This window comes from Populus nigra, chromosome 11, assembly GCF_951802175.1.
Source record: "Populus nigra chromosome 11, ddPopNigr1.1, whole genome shotgun sequence".
NCBI classification, from domain to species: Eukaryota; Viridiplantae; Streptophyta; class Magnoliopsida; order Malpighiales; family Salicaceae; genus Populus; species Populus nigra.
In genome coordinates, this window is record NC_084862.1 from 13,742,984 (window position 1) to 13,765,129 (window position 22,146).

The 22,146-nt window shown below is 32.1% G+C and overlaps 1 protein-coding gene and 1 pseudogene across 2 annotated transcripts in view; both read right to left on the reverse strand.

Annotated features, from left to right (window-relative positions):
• The window catches only part of LOC133668450 (uncharacterized), a 70,904-nt gene that overhangs the window by 17,974 nt on the left and 30,784 nt on the right, over positions 1–22,146 (reverse strand). Inside the window, exon 1 of one of the 2 annotated variants that reach the window (XM_062088310.1) lies at positions 17,268–17,505. The exons of the other annotated variant lie outside the window; for it this stretch is intronic. The gene's annotated coding sequence lies outside the window, so the exon portion shown is untranslated. Of the gene's footprint in view, positions 1–17,267; positions 17,506–22,146 lie in introns of those variants that run through there. 2 annotated transcript variants of the gene reach the window in all.
• On the reverse strand, positions 10,368–16,067 carry LOC133668453 (probable disease resistance protein At4g27220; annotated as a pseudogene).

Sequence of the window (22,146 nt, forward strand, 5' to 3'; positions counted from 1 at the left end):
CAATGAAATATGTTTTATTTATTTATTTTGAAACACAAAAAGCCAAACCAGCCATAAGGGAAGATATTAATGAAAAAAATTTCAATTTGGAAAATATAAAGTTGAACCACCTTGCCGTTTTTTAGTTAACTAGAGAGAGGGCAGAAAGCCTTAAGAAAATAATTTCACATTCTGTGTGGTAGAAACCTGATTCCACCCCAAAATAATTTCACGAAAATATACTTAAGGAGCAATATTACAGCAAAGAAATTAAATCAAAACAGGTAAATAAATGATCCAAAGATTAATTCATTCAATAGAAAAAACATGACTGACTCCATAAACTGCATAAATCTGAACAAAAGAGTTAGAATAATTGGAAATCTGAACAATTTGGCTACCCATCACTGTATTGGACGTTGAAAATTTCCCGAGAAGATTTTGGCACCAAGCATTCATAGCCATTCCTTTCCTTGCATGTTCTCCTTCTTCCTTTTTCTTTCTCTGGTGCAATTCCCACACGTCTTCTTTATGCCAAATACCCCTCTTTTCAAAGGAGGCAGCCCCACTTTTCAACCTCCTTTTTCATCACGTCTCCGTGCTATATTTTAGGACTTCTTTGGCACCCACGTCCATGCCTTAGGAGATCTTTTTTTGAGATCCTCATTAGAGGCTAATTTGTAGCCCTTTGAGAAACCTCTCCAACGCGTCAAGAATCACAGCAATCCGATATGTGAGCGGAAAGTTATGATTAAAATAGTGCTCTCGGCTGATTTAAAGGTATAGTTGTGGTTATTTTTTAAAATATTTTTTACTCGTAAATATATCTAAATAATATTTTTTATTTTTTAAAAATTATTTTTGACATTAATGTATCAAAATAATTTAAAAACACTAAAAACATATTAATTTGAAGCAAAAATAAAAAAAAATTAATTTTTTTCAAAAATACTTTAGAAACACAAAAACAAACAGGACTTTATCTTTTAACATTTACCGGTTTTCGAAAGGCACTTAAGCTTTTAAATGTATTTTTACGTTTGTTTTTAGAAATTATCAATTTGATAATTATTTTTAGTGTTTTTTTAATAATTTTAATGTATTAATATTAAAAATTAATAAAAATTACAAAAATTATTTTTAAAAAACATTTTTAATATACATTTTATACCACAATATCAAGTGAAAACATAATCCCAAAACCTTCACCAATCATAAAAAGGTTTTCAACCGAATCATGCCTTTTCCTTATTATAAATACAAAATAAAGTTCGAGTGAAGTAGGGTACAATCTTAAATGGTCCAAACATTATTGTCAGAATGTGACTGTGGTCCCAACATTAGTGTAGCGTGTGCCATGTCTCAAGCTCCTCTGATAAAAAAATCAGGTTATTGGTTGGTGAAATTAGTTGTCCCTAAAAATAAAATACTCAATTAATTACTCAATTAATCCCTAAATTAGTTTTCTTGTTTTCCACAAATTTTTTAAGAATAAAAATATTTTATTTGATGTTTAGACCATAGTTATTAAACCCGGACAGGCCCGACAGGTCGACCCGGGATTTGGTGGCTAGATTGGTCCGGGTCGTTTGTCAAAAGACCGGCCGGTGCAACGACCCGGCCAAATCCGGGTGAGACCCAAATTTTTTTTCAAATGTGAGATTTGAAAGCTATTAGTATATATATTTTATGTTCTCAAGAAAAAAGTTACGTTTTTTCAATGTGGAATAAAAAAACTTTTTGGATTAAATACTTCAACTTAAAAAAATAACATAATATCTTTTCAATGTGGGATTTGAATCTCTTTGAATATATACTCCATGTTTCCAAGAAAAAATTTATATTTTTTCAATGTGGGATTTGAAAGCCATTAATATATATATTCTATGTTCCCAAGAAAAAAATTATTTTTTCAATGTGGGATAAAAAACTTTTTCGATTTAAATACTTCAACTTAAAAGCTTAACATAGTATCTTTTTAATGTGGGATAAAAAACTTTTTAAAATATTCATTTAAACTTCATTATTTATAATATATATAGCCTATATTTACATGGATTTTTTCTTAATTTTTTCATATGAAATATTAAAACTTTAAATATATTTTTTAAATTTTTCCGGGTTGATCCGGGTTAACCCATAAAACCTAGGACCCAACCCCTTGATCAAGTCAACCTCCGGGTCGGGTTTAATAACCATGGTTTAGACACTCCACTATTATAATATTTTATTTAAGTTTAGATTTTTATTTCAACGATTGAATTTTATTGAATTTAATAAATATTATGGATTATTGTTTTATTTTATTTGACAACAATAAATTCTGAAATATTATTTGATCTTATTGATTTTGAAAGAATATAATATTTTTAAATATTATAAAATGTTGTGTGAATTTTATATGTTTTTGTTTTCTAATATGCATGTTCCAAGACTTAACATAAATATAATGTTATTATAACATTGATTTTACGTTGCTAGTCATGGATCTGAGACACGGTTCGTGACAATAACGCACAACAGAACAAACATTGTTGGAATGCTGAATCCTTGAAGTGCGTATAACAAAATCTCAGTATCCGGAATACCTCTTCCTCCATGGCATCTTGCCCAACTCTTGATTGTCTCAGGTCCTCTAAGCCATTCCTCCACTTCTTGGTCTACTATCTATGGAGGTTGACGCCATCATACCTTGGAAATTCAATTCCAAGGTAGCATAGGCTTTAATAATCACAGCAGCAGAAGATTGAAGAAACAGGAGGCTATTCCTTCAAATATGGACTAAAATTGTTTTTATACCACAGCTAGGCAGATAGCGAAGGCTAGTGGAACCACTGCTGGGCTAGAAAAAAGGTATGTTGTCGTTTTTCAGTTTATTAGAGAGAGGGGCAGAAAGCCTTAATTAGAAAATAACTTCATATTCTGGGGGTAGAAACCCCTCGAACGCAATCAAGCATTAGCTTCAAACAATAAGAGGAAGCTTCATTGCGGTAGGAAACTTCACTGTCTAACTGCATTTTTTAAAATTTTAATTTTTTTTATTGAATTTTTTTATTGCATTTTTAAAAAAATAATTATTTTTTAAAAAATATTATTTTAATATATTTCTAAACAAAAATATTTTGAACCGTACCCGCTATTATAATCACAAATATATTCTTATAATTTGAAAGGTATTTATTTTGCACCTGTTTTTACGTTTAGGATGAAAAACAAATTTAAAACAAATCAAATATTTGAAAACACGAGGGTTCCCAAACAAGATAACGCATCAAGAATCAAGGTTGTTAAAATCATGATTTTGACACGGCACGGAAAATACAAAACAAACTCGGATCGTAAAAACAGATCGTAAAATCGTAAGGAATTTTAAAATACATTAAAAAAAAATTCATGCTTCAAATAAAAATTTATACATAGTTCAAGCACCTTAAAATACATGCTTTAAATAAAAATTCATATATAGTTCAAGCATCTTAAAATATATGGTTCAAATAAAAATTCATACATAATTTAAATAACTTTTCATTAACTAATAATTAACAAACTTAAAACAAACAATCTGCTGGTGTGTCATGTAAACTAAAACCAGCTTCATTACCTTCATCTTCCTCATTATACCTTAGACATTCATCAATATCATTAGCATCAAGATGATTATTAGTATCACTATTAGTACCAACACCAATATTATGAACATTAGTGCTCCTACTAAGTACCAACAACAATATCATCAATTTGAATCTCCAAATCGCGATTCAAGCCAAATGCTGTTTGAAATGAAAAATACCTCCACTGATAATTTTTTGACAATACTTGCACTGAACTTTTCTAGAATTCTTATCAATATCTATACCATGTTGTCATCCCACGTCAAGCTTATTACCAAAAGAATTTTTTCTAGATGCCATAAGTAAATTTATTAACTCTTGCGGGTTAAAACTTGAAATCAGTCAAACTCGTAAAATCGGTCCGATTTTATCGATTTTAACTGAGTTTGACCGATTTCGAGTTTTAATCTGATTTGACACGTTATATACATGTTAACTCATAAAATCATAAGATTTTAAGAGTCAACTCGCGATTTTGACAACAATATCAAGAATCACAGCAATCCGACATGTGAGTGGAAAGTTGTGATTAAAATACTTTTAAAATGCATCCAGGCTGTTTCCGAGGAAAAAAAACACTACTACTTTTAGAGTGATTTTGACAGTGCGGAAGGGAATGTGAATGTTGTTATTTTTAAAATTTTTAAAGTATTTTTTATTTATAAGTGTATTAAAATAATATAATTTAATATAGAATAACTCAAAAATTAATACCAGGTCTTCAATCTTCACAAACTTTAATATGTATTAAGTAAGATTTGTGTAATTAGATTTATCAAGTTTGCTTAATTAAGATGGAAAATTTATGACTTTTACATGATAAACTTTTATTGATATTTCTATTTTTATTGACAGTATATGGTGTGCTTTTATTTAAGAGGTTCATCAGTCAATGAGTTATGGAGTACAATAAACGGCATACCCCTCTCTTTCAAAACATCTCATGATAACGAGAGGTGAAGTTAGAATTAGTTAAGTTTTAAATTTGTTTTATAGAAATTATCAGTTCAAGTTCTACAAACATCAAGATTATTAGAGATTTATATGATTGTTAATTTTAGGGTTTATGAGATTAGTTGAGATGCGTGCAAGCTGACCTGAACACTCACATTAATACTAATAAAAAAAAAAACATTTCATGATCATACTTTTCCATACCCATGGAAATTATTATTTTTCCAACTCCCTTCTACAAATTTATATTTTTAGCCCTCGATCTATAAGTATGATTTGATATCTAATCCACACACCAGTTTTACATTAACACAAAGATGATCGTTTTTTTTTTGTTTGAAAATTATCAACTAATAACTTTCTATCTTTTCTGAAGTTTTTCATTTACTTTTTTTTCTTTTATATCAAATCTATAAATTAAAAAATAAACAAAATTTTATCAAGTCAAACGTCAAATTAACTTAACGTTGAAGCCTTTTTATATATATAGACCTTGAGAACTCCTTGATAAGTTAATTAAAACAAGTTATCAGCCTCAAATCTCCATCAACATAATCTATAAAGATAAAATTAAAAATAAAATAATCAGTGATTAAAAAAAACTGGGCAGTTTTTTCTTTTTTAATTTTAATAATAGTTCTGTTCTTTCTATCTCAAGAAATCGAGAATTCTTTTTTGTTTTCCGTTCCAACACTCTTTTTTTTTTTAATTCAGCCCTTTCTGCACTAAATTGAGTATCAATTTAAGTAAGATTGTTAAGCGAGGATTAAATCAAAAGATAGTGGAAAAAGAGAGAGAGAGAATGGATGGTGAAAAAAGTTAACTTTGGTTCTCCTACTTTTCTGATTATACATTCCTAGTCTTTATAGATTTTTGAAATTCATTTCTGGTATGAAATTTTATTTTCCTTATTTTTCAGTTCTTGTGCTAGAGAAAAGAGAGAGGAAGTAGCTAGATTCTAACTCAAGAGAAAGAAAATCAAGATTGATACTAATTCCAACCACGTAAAAAATTAAACTTTATGTCGATAGGATCTGTTCGATGAGAGAAGCTTGATAGTGGTTATTTTGAGTCTCGATGTTGCCTGAAAAAATAGATCTAGATCAAGAAAGAAAATTCTTACTTCGATTGATTTGGTGTTTTTGGATTGTTTTGTGTTTTTTTGGTTGATAGATGAGTTTTTTTTTTTTTTTTAATGTTGCAAGGGTGCTTATTAAATATTTTTAAGTGGAAATTTGTTGAAAATGACTTTTTAGGAGAAAATATTTTGTAACTTGATCTTCCACCCACCAAAGTGGTGGCAGGATTTTGAGCTAACAGATAACGCGTTATCAACCACAACAAAACAATGAATCATTTGTCCAACCTTTTTTTTTCAAAAAAAGGGGTTTGCCCATTACAAATTTTGAAAAAAATAAAAAGGCTCGAGTATGCAGGCTTGAGATGAGTGGCCCACGTGTTTGTGCTTGGTTTCTTAATGGCTAATGCACGCACATTGGGCTTGTTAGGGCAGGTCTGTGCAACTGGTCTTTTTATAATTTTATTTTCACTTAATTTTTTCTTTTTTGTCAAAGTGTTTATTATATGTTTAGCTAAACAAAAGTTAAAATAATATTTTTATTAAATCCAATGGAATCTATGACTTAAGTCGTAAGTTTGTTTGAAACTTTCACATATTGCGGTGTAAAAAAAATAAAGTTTATGTAAAAATATTTTCTAAAAATAAAATAAAGAGGATATAAGGGATTTGTTCATTAAAGTAAAGCAAATATGCAATACAATATTAGAATATAAAATATTAACAAGATAAAAAAAATTCAAGTGTTCATGTGACGAGATATATCCCTCCTCCCCTCTTATAAAAAGAGACAAAAACTAATCAAAAATAATTTTTTATATATATTATTTTGATATATTTTCAAATGAAAATATATTTGACTGCTATTTCTACTATGAAAGCTAAATTTGTTTTTTATTTTGAGGCTACTGCGTGTATGGTTAAAAAGTTTCTACTGCGAGATTCAATCTTTTTTCCACTACAAATTCAATCATGTACGTAGACCTATTACCTACATTTTGTAATATTTCTGGATCTGCTTTTTGATTCATCAAGGACAGAGTAGATTGCAGCTTCATCATAGAAAAGTTCGTCTTCTTCATCTTCTTGGTTGGCACGAGGAAATATAAGTGGACTCTTCTCCAGACAAAACTTGACAATATCTTCTGCTGCAAACGAAGGTCTTTTTTCAAAAACATGATGCTTAGCATATTACATCAAGGGCAAAGTCATCATTTAAATAATAAAGGGAAGAAGGACCTCCTTAGCATTGGGATTCTCCCACTCCACCACTGACTCCCACCATTCTTTTGGACGAATCTCCATTACACGAAGAGAAGGGGGGTGAGATAGCTGGCCATTTTCAAGCAACGGAAGATGAATTCCCAGCCTTTTCAGCATCTGACAATTTGTTATCCCAATTTGTTGGAGAGAATCGCAGATCAGTTCTGCACTACAAATGCTTTTTAGTTTTGGTAATTCAGTCAAATATAGAATTCTTAACTTTGGAAGTTTGGGTTCGATGCTGCTGCAGCTGCTTTCTTCATCTGATCTTGTTCCTATTATCTCCTCCATTTCGACACACCATCTAACTTCAATCACTTCCAGGTTAACAAGGAATGTCAGCAAGACGATAGGGAACAATTTCTTCATACTATTACATCCAGAGCAATAGAACTTCATAAGACCAGAAAATATGCCTTTAGAAGATGGGCATGACCTCAAAACCTTCATCTCTTTACGTAACGAAGAAGATGAAACCAAGCCCTCCATGTTACTGCAATCCTTGATGTTGATGACTTCTAGTTTTGTTGCACGTATTATTTGAGAGGAAACATTGCATAAACTTGTTGCAGCATCACAATAAAAAATCATCAGTTGTTGAATGTTATTTGGAAAAATGCCCTCAAGATCTCCATCAATCTTGATACTCAAGTTACCCCACCACATACTTTTATAATTATGATACCTTTTTACATCGTAATCATCATACTCAAACTATCCTACAAAAAAATTGTATTTTCATAGCGATTGGGTCTTATCCCGATATTTGAGATAATCCACAAAGTCAGAGTTACCATCAAAATGGCATTTCAAAGTTTCCAACTTCCTCAAGCATGCTACTTCTTTTCCGTTAACTGTCACCGGAGCATGTATTTGTTTATCCATATGACCCGCAATAGGCATAAAGTCCTCTAGTATAAAAACTTGTAGGCAGAAGAGTTTTGGTAATATCCCGCTAGAAAACTCCTTTTCACCACATTCATTCATTTTAAGATACCTCAGGTTGGAGAGACATTCCATACCTTGGGGCATCTTTTCAAGTGCAGTACGATAGAGATCCAATCTCTTCGGTGCCCTGAGCTTTTTCAATGATGGTAAATGTCTTAGCTTATCACAAGCAATGAGCAATAATGAAGTGACAGTCAGCAAATCAGAGACAGAATCTGATAGTTTGTCCATATTCATATAATATAAGATAGATCAAGAACTTTGAGCCCAAACAACTGCTTAAAAAGAAGAATCTGCAATAAAGCTCAAGTGGTAATTACAACTTAACAGTAAGGTTGACAGATTTGTACACCTTGGTGAATGGCTCGAGGAAATTTCTTCAATTTGGTTATGCGTAAGTGAAACTCTCATGAGATTCTCTGTCCACACATTTGTATCCGGCAATTCTTTTAATTGCACACCTGCTTGAAACATGTAAGGTTTAAAGAGGAGAGGGAGTGTGTCACTAGTTTTCAGTTGAAGAGAGAAAAAATTAAGATTAACATCGATTTCATCCAGGTAAAAAATTAAATTTGGTATTTTAAATAGAAAAGTTTGATAGTGATTATTTTAAATCTTGATATTACATGAAAAAATAGATTTATATTAAAAAAAATTTACTCAATTTAATTTATTGTTTTTGACCTGTTTTTTTGTGTTTTGTTAATTAATAAATGAGGTTTTTTTATGTTGAAAGGTGTTTATTAAATATTTTTAAATAAAAATATATTGAAAATTATTTTTTATGAGAAAATATTTTATCGCTCGATCGTTCACCCACCAAAGATGGTGGTGAGATTCCAAGCTAACATATAACACGTTGCCACCCACAATAAATAATGAGTCGTCTATCTAATTTGTTTATAAAAAAAGGGGTCCGCCCCTTACAGATTTTGGAAAAATAAAAAGGCTCGGGATGAGTGGCCCACGTGTTTGTGCTTGGTTTTTTAATAGCCTATGCACGATAGGCTTCTTACTGTAAAACAAATATGCAACACAAGATTATAATATAAAATATTAAAAAGAATAAAATCAAAATCAAAATCAAAATCAATGTTCATATGACCAGATATATCCCTCCTCCCCTCTTATAAAAAGAGACAAAAAAAAAAACGAGGCTTGCAGCTCTGGCCTTGGCAGGCTTTGCTCTGCCTGTGCGTCCTGGGTTCGAGTACTCGCATGTACTCGTACTTGAGGGTTTAGTTGCTGTGGTCAATTCGTGTGACTTGTTCTGTCCCTGTCCTATGTTCGACCCTCTATGTGTATGCCTATCACCCCCGCGGTGCCTTACATGCTCCTGGGCTTGCAGGATGTCCAGCGGGCCGTGGGGAATAGTCGTGGTGCGCGTAAGCTGGCCCGGACACCCCACGTAAATCAAAAAAAAAAAAATTATTGGTTGGTTGTGGTTATTGTTGTACTCAGAAATGTTATGAAGCTAAACCATTAGAATGAATAATTACGTAACTTTCCTTTATTGGTTGGTTATGGTTATTGTTGTACTCAGAAACACTGGATTCTTTCCATTTTATCTCTGTTGTTTTAGTTGTGGACCTGGCACCATATTATTGGATAGCTTAGATTTGGTTTGTTACAATTCTAATGCCCCGCCCTATATATATTGAGGTTGAGCCGTGGACTTGAAGTTTTTTAATTTTTTTAAAATTTTTTAGTTTTCTTAATTTTTTTTAAAATATATATTATTTTAATATATTTTCAAATAAAAAAATTTTTAGCTGATATTTCTATTATTATAAAAGAGGTAAGTTTGTATTTCATTTTGAGGCTACTATACATGTATGTATGGTTAAAAATTTTCATATCTTGGCTTAGAATGATGAATTCTATTTCCATGCCATTGAAACTATACTGTGACAATTTAATTAATATTTTTAAAGCTAAGAATAATAAAAATAATAATTAAGTCAATATATCGACATTAAATATTTAAACTGATGGTTACAAATTCTTTAACTAATAGATGTTAGAGAAGATGTTATTTATTGTGATGTTTTCTCATAGTTATACAGACCTCAATTTATTTGAGAAAACGACAAAGAATAAACATAAGGTTTATTTGTTAAGTGAGATTGCCACATAAAGAATATTACTTGGAAAATTACATCTAAATGCTCATGCAATATACGATGCAATATACGAGTAAAGATTGAGTAAATGAGTATTTATCTTTCTTTGGGGTTCCGTCTAGGGAGGGAACTGAGTTTTAGATGTATATATAGGGAAAGCCGTGTGCAATGAAAAATGCAAGCACGGTTTGGGGAGGGTTTTTAAACTATTTTTTAATAAAGAAATTCTCTACTCCATCCGACTAGTTCCGGGTTCGAGTCCCGGGTAATCCATTATAATTAGTATATTGAAATCATATGAAATTCTATATGCTATTTCTATGCATAGAAATAGAAATCTGAATTCTAATTTTTAACTCACTTCAATTTCATTCATTCGAGCACGGTTTGCCGCATGTACTGAAATGAAACTTAAGACCAACTGAGAAATAATCATAATTTAAGCTGCTTTGGAGCTCTTATATAATTTGTACATGACATTCATTTTCAAGCTCCACACATCAGCCAACCAGTTTGTAGTCCAAGTAACACTACATACATGCCTCTCTTTCGAAAGATCCCAGAATCGAACTTCTCCATCATAATCCAACATCATTAGCTTATCTGCTATCCCTTTTAAGAGAAAAAGATTTCGAACCAGTCCATCCATTCCCATCTGGAGGCATCTTTCTCAAACATTAAGGAGAATTACTTCTGGATTCTGAGGTGCCACTAAAAAAAACCATAAAGAGAAAATCTGAAAACATTGTAAGCATTGAGATCGAACTGAGCAACCATTTGGAGTAGTAGGCTGTTAGCACGATGCCAGAACAATTCAAAAAGGGCCTAAGATTAAACATCCTGAGTGCAAATAATGGTTGAGCCAGATGAAATAAAAAGCAAAGATTTGCATGTGGCTAGTGAAGGAGACTGATGCTGGCAAAACAGGACCGACAATGGAACTCCATGAAGAACAGCAAAAAACGCATGGGATGTTGACGGTGCCACTCAAAAGTGTGGATGCAAGGTCTGATGCCCAGCAGGTCTCCTGTTGCGAGGAAAAAAGTGTTAGCTTTCATCTAAAAGATGATAGGTATTGCCAGGCCAAAGCTTAGGGAAAGCAAGGTAATGTGCAAAAGAATTGGAGCAATTAACTGTAATGTTAAAACTTTGGAAAGCAACAAAGACTAGAAGCTATTTGGGCAACACCAAGCCCAACAAATTGGAAAAAATGCTCATAACCATTTTGAAAAATATGACAATTCAATAGTCTTAAAAGAAAATGAAATATATAAAAATAAATGAAAAATGTTATTTATGTTAATTGTAAGCACACTATCTAAATAAGAAATATTTCATAGCTTAAAGAGTTCAATCAATCAGATGTTAATTAACATAAAGAAATTATCATGGTGTGTGCACAGAATCAATTGAAGAAAGAGAGAGAAATAAAAGATGATGCTTACCCTTTATTCTATATTATATTATATTAAGGGCAGAGTAGTCTCCTCCTACCGAAACTCAACAAAGGGACGAAGGACATCCTTCGCGTTAGGATGCTCCCACTCCACTACTGTATTCCACCATTTTTTTGGTTTTATACGCATTCTTCTAAGAGAATGGGGAGGAGATGGCTGGCCATTTTCAAGCAACGGAAGACAAATTGGCATCCTCTTCAGCTTTTTACAACCCGTTATAGTAATAACTTCAAGAGAATTGCAAATCAGTTTTGCACTGCAAATGCTTTTCAGTTCTGGTAACATAAACAATTCCAGAGTTCTTAACTTTGGGAGAATGACTTCCGTGATGGAATTGGAGCTGCTGCTTTCTTCATCTGTTGTTCCTATTATCTCCCCCATTTTCTCACAATCACGAACACCAATCCTTTCCAGGTTTACGAGGTTTGGCAGCAGCACAAGTGGGAACAGCTTCTTCATACTGTTACATCCACCACAATAAAGCTCTTTAAGACCAGAAAACATACCATTATATGATGGCAATGGTGGTGGAGCAGAGCACAACCAAGAAGATGAAACCAAGCTCTCCATGCTATCGCAATCGTAAATGTTGATGAGCTCCAGTTCAGTTGCATTCTCTAATGACAAAACATCACATAAACTTCTTGCATCGATGAATTGACAAACCAGTCCTTGAATGCCATTTAAGAACTTAACCTGAAAATCTCCATCTCCGTTGATACTCAAATTACCCAACCCAACTGTTTTACTTGGAAAATAATCAATGCGTGCCCAATAATCTTCATCCACCATTCCTACTAAAATTTTATATGTGCTTAATGATTGAATCCCATCCCGAGATCTGAGATACTCCACGAAGTAAGAGAAGCCTTCGAAATAGCATTCCAAAGTTTCCAAATTTCTCAAGGATACTACATCCTTTACTTTAACTGATATCGGAGCATGTCTTCCATCAATGAACGGTTCCTCTAGTACAAAGACTTGCAGGCGAGAGAGTTTTGGTAATATCCTTCTAGGAAACTCCTTTTCACCACATCCATTCATTCTAAGATACCTCAGTTTGGATAGACATTTCATTCCTTCTGGCATCTTTTCAAGCGTAGTCAAAGAGAGATCCAACCTCTTCAATTCCCTGAGCTTCTTTAATGATGGAATACATCTTAAGTTCTCACAAAATTTGATCAATAATGCAGTGAGATTCACCAAATCAGAGACAGAGTCTGGCAAATCTTTAATACTTGTGAAAGATAGATCGAGGACCTTGAGCTCATGCAATTGCTTGAAAAATGAATCCGCAATAAATCCCAACAATTGATTATTGTTTAGAAATAAAGTTGATAGATTTGGACACCTTGGTGAATGGCTGGAAGGAATTTCTACGATCTTGTTGTCCATTAGTGAGACTCTTGTGAGATTCTCTGTCCACTCCTCAGCATCTAGCAACCCTTTTAATTGCGCACGAGCTTTAACCATGACTTGAGAGTTCTCTGGCAGTATTTGGATAGCCATGTCTCTAATCAAGTCATGCATCTTGACATATCCACCACCACCATACCTGAATTTATGACCTTCCAATAGACAGACATATTCGAGTCTATTAAGCATCGTGTGGCCCTTGTCAAATGCATCTTTCCAGCTCCTCATTCCTTTAATTATTCCCTCATCGATCAAATAACCTATCAACTCCTCCCTTTGAATGTGACCATCTTCAGGAAATAATGCACAGTACAAGAGACATTTTTGTAGTGCTAAATCACCTAACCGATCATAACTACACCTCAATAACTTGAATACCTTCTCATCCAAGTCCCTAAATTTTGATTCACTCAATTCCTTCAATGCAGTCCTCCACTCATGTAGATCATTCACTCCCATCAAGCTTCGTGCCACTGTAATAATTCCTAGTGGCAAACCAGCACATTCCCTTGTAACAGCTTCCGCAATTCCTTCCACTTCTGGTGAAAGTGCTACATCACGTCCAAGTTTCTCCATGAACAAAGTCCAAGCTTCTCCCTTAGAAAGTGGCTTCACTTTGATTTTGTGTAGGCAAGCCATCTGATTACAAACCTTTTCTGATCGAGTTGTCATAATCAGCTTGCATCCTTCCAACTTTTCAGGAATTCCCACTTCGTATAGCTCAAAATTATTCCACAAATCATCTAAAATGAGAATCCATTTTTATTTCTTCCTTAGTTCTTCTGATAATTTGACAGCTCTATGCAGTTCATCATTTTTTCTTAAAAGATCTAGATCAAGATGTTCAGCAATAAGATTCTGCAATCTATTAATGCTGAAATCTTGAGACACGGTCACCCACCAAACATGATCACAAATATCTGATCTTTGTAGAAGCTCATTATGGATATGTTGTAGTATTGTGGATTTACCAACTCCTCCCATCCCATAAATGCCAATGGTTGAGACTTCCCCGTCCATTAACAAAGACCATATCACATTTGTATTCTCTTCGAATGCTTGACCCACTGGCTTTGTAGAGCTAGTAGGTAATGGAACTCCTCTAGTCTTGTTGTATTTCAGACTTTCAGAAGATCTAGCTCCAGCACCAACCTGCACTGATCTTCGACTATTCTCCACATCCTCCTCCACTGGTTCTGTCCTCACTCTAACCCGATTAATTCTCTCTTCCCCGGCACCTTGTTCCAGCACCCCCTGAACTCCCGCTTGTATCCTTCCAGCACCCCCTGCCAAATTGCCAAGTACTGCATTACTTTGTTCCAACGATCGATCCACTGGTTCTGTCCTCAGTCTGCTCTCGAGTGCCCCTTCGGAAACTCCATCTTCTGGTGCTCTCATTGCGGTCATGCTTACTACGTAGTTTCCTGCTATTGCATGTGAAGTAATCCTCTCTTCCCCTACTCCGGGTTCTACAACCTGAACTTCTCTTTGTACCCTTCCAATTCCACCTACCATTGTTGAAATTCCACAATCATTAACATTGATTGAACCTGCTGTGATTTTATGTCTTTTGTTGCCACCACACATAGCTTTCCAGGCTGCTTCTTGAACTTCTTTAGGCACCCCATGACAAATGGCAACATTATGCCCTTCCTCTCCTGATAAATGCCATTTGATCCTTGAAATGGAGGTTTTATTGGCAAATGTATGTGGACAAAACTCACACTTCATGCTACCATCAGTCCTATCTTCAATATAATTCCAAAATAGATCCTTTGATCTAGCCATTTCAACCTATATAAAAAAAACGTAGGTCAATATAAAGAATAAAAATTAATGCAAGTTACACCATATCCAGATGGATGAGGAACTACTTCTTCAGTGTTGTTACCCTTATTTTGCTATTAAAATTGACAGTTAGTTTATTGCACAATCATAGGAGGGAAAAAGACGACGATAATTCAGTTATACTTCTTACTTGTCGAGTATTTAAACCCCTATTTTGACTTTGCAGGGAAGTGCCAAGGCCAGGATTTGAGGCATTTGGCGTAGCAGTTTGATTTTGCAATCCTTGGACTTGGAGGTTATCCATCTGTGACCTATATACAAATGAAGTGATCATATTATAAAACCTTTCCATAATTGGTAGTCACTCTTGAGCAGTAAAAGTTAATGGTGTTAAAACACAACAGCTAGAAGTCAGTCAGTACCTAGGCACGAAGTTATCTTGTTGCACATTGTCTATGTTAGGAATTACAGCAGCTTGATCGACTTGTCCTTGATTAGAAAAATATTGACTCCTGAATCCAAAATCATTTGCAAACAATATGTTTAGCTTGTTGGGTTCATGTTCAAGCTATGATGTTTCTTTCCTGATTGAAAAAGTAATTTTTTTTTTTATAGAAAATACTAAACATGAAAAATTGGATACCGGGGAGCAGGAAAAGAAGGTCCAGGTTGAATGAAGCCACCATGTTGTGTTGTGGTTGCGTTCGGTGTCATATAGCCATGTCCCGGCTGAGGTTGATGAATAAAGGAGTTCTGATGCCTGAATAATATTCAAATAGTTAAACATAGAACTGTTATTCTCACAAAAAAGAGAGATAGAGAGCTCAAAAAGACTTGAAAGATCCTCGTCAATTTTGGTCAGGTTCATTGTTTTCATGATTAAAAAAGTGTATATTCGAGGTTAATACCATTGATTCATTGGAGGTTGAGGTCCAGGTAACATCGCAGGCACTTGATTGCTCATTGGTAACTGATAATCAGTCCATTGTTGGTCCCTAAATTAGCAACATTTGTTAGTGATTTCTTTATACATATGCATAATTGTTAGCTATTAATCCACTAAGCATTTGATATCATTTTAGCTTACCTCAAAGGCATTGATGGTCCAGGTAACATGGGATTGGCACATTGAGGATCAAATAAATTGGGATTAGGCTGATACCTATATTCAAACATAATGAATTCACTGATAAGTACAACAACAAGAGGAAGAAGAAGAAGAAGTTAAATAATGATTGAAAAACTTTTTCTTTTTTTTTTCAGAAAATACTAAACATGAAAAATTGGATACCGGGGAGGAGGAGAAGAAGGTCCAGGTTGATTGAAACCACCATGTTGTGATGTGGTTGCGTTCGGTGTCATATAGCCATGTCCCGTCCGAGGTTGATGAATAAAGGAATAATGATGCCTAATTCAATAGACATTGTAGCAAATTGGAGTAAGCATGAGTACTCACCATGGTTTCAGGAAATGAAGTTGGAAACTGAGTTGTTTGTTTTTTTTTTTTTTTTTTTTTTTTTTTTTTTTTTCTGAGTTGTTTGTTGAATACTATCGTTGATCACATTGTTCTGTCCACCTTGATCATTGCATGATATGGAGCCTTGGTTGACTGGAACCTCCGGTGCCGGCCTGCTTCCATGGGATAATAGGATAAACTGAAGTAACTAAATTGCAAGCAATCATCTTCTGATAAAATATGTTTAAGAATGACGTACGAGAGAAATAGTGATTCAAGATCGAACTCTGTCAAGTCATCCATAGAAGATGGTGGGAACCCTTCCATCTGACCACAAGTACAAGATGATTAGTACATACTGAGGTGAAAAAAGACCAGAAAGTACATAGCAAAGAATATATATATATATATGAGTGGATTGCTGGCCACTGGGTACACACGTTACGTAAGTCAAAATAAAAGAAAAACAAATAAATGGTGAAAAGCATATTTTAATGGCAGTCCCATTAATTGGAAAAGAAAAGAGTGAATCTAAGAAAAGAAAAGCTTTTTTTTATTTTTAATATTAATATATCAAAAAATATTAATTTAATATTTTTTTCAAAATAAACAGACTTTCAAATGCCCTCAAACATAATTCTGAGTACAAAAACATAATTCTGAGTATAAAAATAAATTATGTTTTGATTGCGGGCATAACAATCTTGACAGTACCGTTGCTGTTTTTTAGTTTACTAGAGAGAGGGCAGAAAGCCTCAAGAAAATAATCTCACATTCTCTGGAGTGTCGATTCCACATTTAAAAGAATAAACGCAAATATTAAATGATTTAATAAAAGTGACTAATGAAAAAAGTGCTTAAATTCTACAAACAGCAGATGGATAGTCGGAATCCCTTGAACACATTTGATATTTTAATTATTCTTATTTTGTTAATTCATTGAATCATTGTAAGAAGAAAAAGTTGAAAATTATTGAATAAAAATCAATGGCAGTCCAATTAATTGGAAAAGAGAAGAATGAGTTAAAAACAGCAAAGAATTTTGAAAAGACAAAAACAATGAATTCAAGGTTTAGGGTTAATTATTTAGTATGAACACCACAAGGCATGGATTATGAAATCCGAGAAAAAGATCGATTTATTTATCATGGATTACTTTAAAGATTCAGACAAGATGAAGTACAAATAATTTACCTGGATTCAAGATGTTCTTCAAGTGCTAGCTGGTTTGCTTGAGCAGTGATCAGCCAAAAGAAAAGGAAGAGAAATCACAGATCAGAGAAGAATATATGGCTTAGAAAAATAATAAATATGTGGAAGAGATGAGATGAATCTAGTTCGCACTGATCATGAGATGAGATGTGGAAGAGAATGTTACATACTATTATTTATTAGTAAGGTCGCCTCAATAATAATTAATTAATTAACGTATTGTTTGATAGGAAGGAAGGAAGTGGCCAGGAAGCAACCCAAACATATTACATTATAAGATATAGAAAGTTAACGTGTGGACCCGCCCCCATGTTGACACTTCGAAGAAGCTGCCAAGAAAATGTAAACACATGAATATGAGAAAGAATAGCATATTTCTGCATTGTGTGAAGTTTTTTAAAAAAAAATATTTTTAGTGATTTTTTTATCGCAAATTCATAAATTAAAAAATTAATAAAATAAAATTTTGAATTAAAATTAAAAATCAAAATTAAAATGCAAAATGCAAAAACTCTAGGGAACAGAATTTTGAAAAACACACCAGGCTACTTTTTTATTTCAGTATCATATTTGGTGTTCAAAGTTTCAATTATTTTTAATGAATTAAATTGAATAAAATTTTATCAAATCAAATACCAACTTAAATTAATAGTTGAAGCTTTTTTTTTTTACCTTGAGAACTTCATAATTAATTAAAATAAATTATTAACCTCAAATTCCCATGAATATAAAATTAAAAATAAAATAATCAGCTCAAATAATAATTAATTAACGTATTGCTTGAGAGGAAGGAAGTTGTCAGGAAGCAACCCACCGCTCACCTACCAAACATGAGAGTGTTTGGATATTATTTGGTTTTTTTTAATGATTATATAAAAAATATGTATTTTTAATTTTAAAAAATATAATTTATATTTTAAAAAATTATTTTTTTAATAAAAAAATTACCACATCTCCATGCCAAACACACATGTTATATTATAATTGGTTGGAAATGCAGCATGCCCACTTGGAATTATACAGCGTCCAAATTCCATGGCAAATAATTGGTTGGAATTGTTTTCTAAAAAGAACAGCAAATGATTCCAAATATCTTCTAAAAAGAACAATGAAATATGTTTTTTTATTTACCGTAAGGAAAGATATTAATGGAAAATTCAACTTTTTTATATATAAAAAAGTACTTTTATCAAAGAGGTTGAATTTTTAAGTTGTTGGTGAATTGACTTCTAATGTCAAAATTATTGATGATTATATATATATATATATATATAGAGAGAGAGAGAGAGACCTAATTTATTGGACCGAGACCACCACTTTGTCTTAATTAATTATATGAATTCGTTATGAAGTGAGTTTCACCACACCAGTTAATTAAATTATTTTTATTTACATAAAATTTATATTTTTTAAACTAATATTAACAAATTACAGAGTAGAAATCTTAAATTGATTGATGAATGATTTTATTTTTCAAGTTATCATTTAAGATTTTAATATATTTAATAGTTCGAAAATTACATTTATTGTTGAAACTTGAAAAATTATGAAGAAATTATAGTTTCATTGGCTAAGAAATGCAGCATGCCCACTTGGAATTATACGTCATCCAAATTCCAGGTAAATAATAATTCCAGCATTAGATTAATTAATTACACTTTATTAGTTATTTTTTTAGATACAATTTTAAAGATGAAGAGATACAATCCAAGGTGAAAATATTCTTATTATTTGTTTGGCTTCAAATTAATGTTTTTTTTTAGTATTTTTGCATCATTTTGATATACTAATGTAAAATATAAATATTATTTCAATATATTTACAAACAAAAAACACATTGAAAAAAAATCATTACTACAATATCAAATATTATCTTAGTCCATGATAGTATACTTGCCTTTCCAATTTTCAAAAAACAAATAAAAATAAAATTAAAGACTTTTGTCTATTTGGCAACATGGTGTAGAACGGTTATATATACTTGTATTTTGCCAATAAAAATATAAAAAACAATGTTTTTGTTATGGTTCACTACCTTACCAAATAATATCTTAATTTACTCAGATTTTTTAAATAACTTAATTTTATGATAAAATTTGTTTTTGAATATATATCCTCCAAATCCTTACTAAATTATTAGAAAGTAACATTATAACATTTTTAAGTATGCTTAAATTTTTTGGTTTAAAATATTTTTTTAATATTATAAGTCATTTATTAAGTTAATTCAAATTAATTATTTTTATTAAAATAATATCATTTTGTTTTTTTAATTAATCTGGTCAGATATAAACTAGGTATCAAATTAATATCTTATATGGTGTAATTACAAACCCAATCCAAATTAAATTTTAGATTTTGAGTTTTTTTTAAACAAATCGTACGGGGTTTAACAATTATATATGCTCTTATCTTTAACTTTACTTTGAAGTGTATAAACTTTCACACTCGTGTGTGTGTTGTGTGTGTGAAGATTTGTGGTGGCTAAAGAATACATTTTGGAAAGTTGAATCAATAATATTGCCTGTGCTTGTCAAGGAATATAACATTCCAAATTTTACCACTAATATTGCCTGCGCGTGTCAAGGAAAAAGATTGACTGTAGAGAAAAATTTAAGGAACGTCATCCTCGTGGATGCTATAATCTGTAATTATTGGCAAGGCTTTAATAATCACAGCAGCAGAAGATGATATATTGTACAAATAGATTGAAGAAACAGGAGGCCTACGCATTTAATTTGGACTTCCTCGTGGATGCTATTCCTTCAAATATGGACTAAAATTGTTTTATATCACAGCTAGGCAGATAGCAGAAGGCTAGTGGAACCACTGCTGGGCAGAAAGCCTTAATTAGGAACGCAATCAAACAGCTTCAGTGCAGTAGGAAACTTCAACATCTACTATGGATCTAGTTGTAACGCTGTGCAAACCGTGTTCTTTTAAATTTTAAAATTTTAAAAAATAAAATTATTTTTTTTATATTTTGAGATTGTTTTAATGTGTAGATATCAAAAATAATTTTTTAAAAATAAAAATATTATTTTAAAGTATTTCTAAGCAAAAAATACTTTAAATCGCAATCGCTACTATAATCTCAAACATACCCTTATCATTTGCTATCCAATCTGCACACCAATTCTCCATTAATACAAAGATTTTTTTTTTGTTATCCGGAAATTATCAACCAATAACTTTCTATTTTTTTTCGAGTTTTTCGGTGATTTTTTATCTCATATTCATGAACTAAAAAGTAAATAAAATAAAATTTTAGATCAAAATTAAAAATCAAAATCAAAATGCAAAATGCAAAAACTTTAGGGATCAAAATTTTAAAAAACACACCTAGGCTACTTTCTGGTTTCAATATCATATTTGATCTTGGAAGTTTCAATTATTTTTAATGAATTAAATTGAACAAAATTTTTCCAAATCAAAAGGTAGCAGCGTGAAGCCGAGCTAGGAAATTCTACTACTTCTCGAGATAACAGTGACTTTGATGACAATTTTTAGCTAGTCCATGAAATGTACATGTGCTAGTGATTCGTGTTAGTCCAAATCCGTGCCAAGACATTTCCAGTCTCTACGAGATCCTCCCACTAAATTTTAACGTGTAAAAGACAGCCGAAAGGCTTCCCAGATTGACTGCAAGGAATCAAGAATTGTCCAATAAGTTGCAGTGGAAAATTATACGTAGACTTAGCTTTTTGATGATTAAAGTCTCCCCGTTGTGTCTTTCACGAAGGCTTTGGATGAGATTATAGAGAGAGAATATTGAGCATTCCTTAGAAATTTCAGTGGTTATTGAATTAATGGGACCATTGAACAACTGGTGTTGATGAATAAGCCAAAAGTCCAAGAATCGAGTGGCCAAGAGAGAAATTTACGTGATTTTGTTTGTTTTTTCTTTAGCCAAAAGTCCAAGAATATTAAATGGCCAAGAGAGAAATTTATGTGATGTTTGTTGCTTTTAAGCAAGTCGTGTTTTCATGGGCATTGCATATGAACATATGCCGTGGGATTCATCATTGGCAATTTGTGTTTTCCTAGCGGGTAAAGCTCTTAAATTAATAAATCATTCTATGACAATCCTCAATTTAGTCCTTTCATGTAAGATTGTTACAAACTTTTATAGTTCGCTCTCTCTCTCTTTATTTTATTTTTTTCAAAAAACAGCTTTTAAATAGAAATCATCAACGGATTTGAATACAAGGCAAAACTAAGAATGTTTTATGCATTAAAGACGTCTCTAAAGAAAACAATAAGGACCCAATCGTGAATTGGTTATAAGTTGGAGGCTTGTATGAAGCTAGCCCTTATCCAAACCAATGAAGCCAGTGGGATAATCCAATTTGCTAAACTAGAAAAAAAAAAACATCAATTAAAAAACACGACTCGAATTAGAATGCTAAATTATGACCAGGATAAGCTTGCATATAAGAAATCAAATAAAGCAATGAAGTTCAACTCTCAAGCAAACTAAATAATAAAAGATAAAACTGAAAAAATAAATAAATAAGTGTCAACCTAATTAACTCGACTAACTCGTGATCCAGGATATTAGACCGAAATAACCTTATAAAAAAAATAAAAAAAATCATGAAACTCAAGACCCCATATCCTAATATTGAAGGGTATAAAAAAAATTATTTTTTTAAATGACCTGAAAAAAAACTAAAAGTAAATCAAACTAATTTTTAAAACTCGTGACTCGGGTTGTGAAACCAAGATCACCCTATAGAAAACAAAAATAAAAAAACTAAAAATTAAAAATAAAATTGGATGGTACCATAATTAATGAAAAAAAAAATAGAAAAGAGAGGATAATAACCTTGGTTGGTATTTGAAGCTCACGAGTCATCAA